This window comes from Diceros bicornis, unplaced genomic scaffold, assembly GCF_020826845.1.
Source record: "Diceros bicornis minor isolate mBicDic1 unplaced genomic scaffold, mDicBic1.mat.cur scaffold_61_ctg1, whole genome shotgun sequence".
NCBI classification, from domain to species: domain Eukaryota; kingdom Metazoa; phylum Chordata; class Mammalia; order Perissodactyla; family Rhinocerotidae; genus Diceros; species Diceros bicornis.
In genome coordinates, this window is record NW_026691491.1 from 3,345,384 (window position 1) to 3,349,159 (window position 3,776).

The window sequence follows — 3,776 nt, forward strand, 5'->3', positions numbered from 1 at the left end:
CCTCAGAAGGAACCAACCCTGTCCACACCTTGATCTCAGACTTCTGGCCTCCAGAACTGTGACACAATAAATTTTTGTTGTTTAAGGCACCCAGTTTGTGGTACTTTGTTATGGCAGCCCTAGCAAACTACATAATATAATATCCAAGCAGTTATTGACTCAAATATACAGGATTTAATTTTAAAATTGTGTGGTGTTTACATTTTAAAATGTAAAATTCTAATTTCAACATATTTCCAAAACCAATCTTCCATTCATTGATCCAACTGTTTCTGAGCTACAAAAATGGCAATTTCATATGGTTCACCCAAAGAGCCATATGTCTACTGAGATGAAACACTGGCTTTCTTTCCTCTTTGCCTAATGGGGCCATTAGGGACCCATCTTTGGAACTAGACTCATTAACATTACACAGATTATCAGCTGTGACCCGGGCCAAGTCCCTTACCTGCCCTGAACCTTTTTCTCCTCTAAAAAAACAAGGGGGTGAAGCTAGATTCCCTCTAACTCGCAGCTAAGACATTCTGTAGCTTATAGGAAGACTTGTCCATCTAGGCAGACTTCATGGCCTGTGGTCCAGGAAGTACAATCAGAGCTGTTTACAGAAATCAGCTCTCCTAATATAAACGGATTTAAGAACAATATTAAAAGGGAGTGCTCCAGCAAATTAAATATTCAAAGTGAAAAACTCTGCATTTAATAAAAGTCTGTCACCATTTAGAATGCATAATTTTAGCATAAATACTCTAGAAATATTCAGTTTGCTATGTGTTATTGTTAATAAAGAGGGTCCTGCATTTAGATTTGTCATATGTCATTAATAAATCAACCATAGAATGCAAATTTTAATTTTGAATTATCTATTTACTGTTTAATTATATTTAATTTTAGACTCTCCTAAAATGGCCTAATAAAAATTTGGGATGCTAAACGATGCCTCACCTGGTTACTCTATGTATTTACTGAAAATAATTAATTACATTCATTGTTTGGGGGATTTTTTTCCCTTAGAAAACTCATCTGGGTGAGGGGAGACCTAAATAAAACATGCTAAAAAGATGCATTTTTTTTTTTGCCAGGGTTGTAGTACAGTAGTTGTTTGCACTAAAATCAGTAAAGTAAACCTTTGTACACTATGTGGAAATTAATAAACATAAACTTGACTAAAATGGAGTCAGGAGGCCAAAAAGGGGAGCTCTGACACCCTATGAAGATAGCAGAGCCCAATAGGAAGAAGAAAGACTTCCTCTTCTTGCCAGCAACAGCTCGGCCAATGATAGACTACCACAGCTCAGCCAATGAAAAGCCACTGCACTTTCAACTCCCAGTCTCCTCCTCTTTGGAGGACTCTTTGTTTACATTAGCCCTCCCAACTTCCTCTTCCCCTCTATAAGAGTTTCTCCTCCCTTTTCTGCAGGAGGACTTGCAGGTGGCTTGACAAGTTTGTAGACCTTAGATTGCAATTCTTTGCTGATCCCAAATAAACCTATTTGTGCTGGAGAAATAACTGGCTGTTTAAGGTCCACAACTACCATGGAATCAATTTGGTATAATGATTTGATATAACAACTAAATAAAAGTAACATCAGGATTACCCTTAGACCTAGGCAAGAGGGCCCCTACCCTGGCTTTTATCTATTACAAAGCCTGTTCTGGCCCTTTTCTGGCCATGCCATTCTGTGCAAGGCAAGGAGGCCCAGGGCCAGGGGACATGCCTGCCTAGAGCGCACTCTCTCTCTCTCTCTTTCACACACACACACACACACACACACACACACACACACACACACACACACCATTCTGCAACACATTCCAGGTACCCATCACCCTGACAATCCCTGCTCAAAGGGCCCTAACCTCCTTTCTGAGGCCCTTAAAGACCTCTTTCCTGGACTCTTCCTGCAAGGGTGACTATCACTTCCTGCAAGGTGCTCACCCTTAGGCCTGAGGATTGGCCAAGAGGAGGCTGAGGTGGGGATGAGGACAGAGCTAGGACTTGTAGACTGGGGTGGCGGCGTTGGGGAGACACACACATCCCTGCCAGCGTGTGAGGCCCCTCACAGTGCAAGACTGGGCCCAGGGTGGGAAATAAAGTGGGCTGGGGAAGGAGTCAGAGAACTAAATTTCCCTCTGGCTTTCCAGGTTCTTATGAAGGCACATTGGCCAAGGTAGGAGGAGAGAACATATTTTATCTACAATTTGTCATCTTGATTTATAATTGTTTAATATTTTGACAGATGGTATGAGGGCGTCCATTCACACTCTTGCCCTGGCCCTGGCAAATGTGAAGGGAAGGCTAAGTAACATTATAATTTTATATTATTGACTTTTGAGTAGTCCATCTCTCTTGCTAATGATTGATTTACTAGTTTAAGTCACACCTTGCAAGTAAGTGAAATTAATGACTGAGAAAAGAAACCAAAAGAAATGAAGAATAAGAGACTAAAGAAACTATAATTTCTTTTTTTCTGCCCTGCAGGTTTTGGAGTATGGTTGTCTTTCTTCAGGAAGCTTTTCCCCCAAGTTGGTGATGATGTTGATAAAAACTGATGCTTCCTATGTGCTGGGCCCTCTTCTAAACACTTACAAACGTTAACAGATCTAATCTTTATAGCAATGGCATAGCTAGGCCCTGCAGTAATCATCTTCCCGGTTTTACAAATAAGGAACCCTGGGCTTCAGGAGGGTGACCTGCACTTGGTCACACAGTTGGGCAGTGGAAGAGGGGATTTGAGTCTAGGCAGCCTGGCTCAAGTCCCTGCTGCAGGATTCTATATCTGCACAAACAAATGTCTGCTTTGCAAGCAACTTGTTAGCAACTTTCCTCTCCTCACCAACTAGTAATGTGACCTACAGCATTAACCACATCCTTATGGTCAGCACGGATTTACAGGTAAGGGATTGTTCTGCTGTCAGGGCTGAACACAGTTGCTTAGAATTTTGTCTTTTTTGTGGTGTTTTCTTTTGCTTTTAAGTGCTGGTAGGAAACCAAGCTTAGCACAGTGCCTGGCACTCAGCATATCCTGGGAAGAAGAGAGGGAGAGGTGGCGGGAGGGAAAGAGAATGCGTCTTGCAAAATTAATGTAGTTTCATGCCAGGACAAAAACTGATCACGTGACTTGCTCCCAGCCATGCTCCATCCTTTACCCATGGTGGGGATCAGGAGTGGGCTTCTGACTGACCCTCAGAGAACGGCTCCGCCTGGAGGAGGACCAGGGTCTGTCCCGTGAGAGTTCTGAACGGTTAGGGAGAAGGAAGACGCCAGTCTCGGACAGAGAGCCCTGGGCACCCAACCCCCAAGGACCCCTGCCCATCCCGCAGCGTGCAGCCTGGGCCGGCTCCCCGCAAGGCGGCTGTCAACCTCTCCCACGAGGCCCCGCCCCTCCACGACCGTCGGCCCCGCCCATTCACGGCGCCCCGTCCCGCCCCGCCCCTCCACGGGGCCCGCCCCTCCACGGCCGTCGGCCCCGCCCATTCACGGCGCCCCGTCCCGCCCCCTGCACAGCGTCGGGGCGCCGTGTTCACCCGCGGTGCATGGTGGGGCCGCCGTCCCCGACAACCCGCCCCTCCCCTCCGCGCGCTGGCCCGAGGCGGCGCGGGCGAGCGTGGCGGCGGCGGCATGCGCCAGGCCTCCGCACGGTCCGCGCCCCTGGCGAGCCCCGGCTACTAGGAGAGGCTGGGCCGCCTCCAGCGCGGGCTGCGGGACAGGAACGGCCTACCCGAGGCGGGGGCGGGAATCGGCCGGCGCCCAGGGTCGGCTGGTGCCCTGCCGTCTG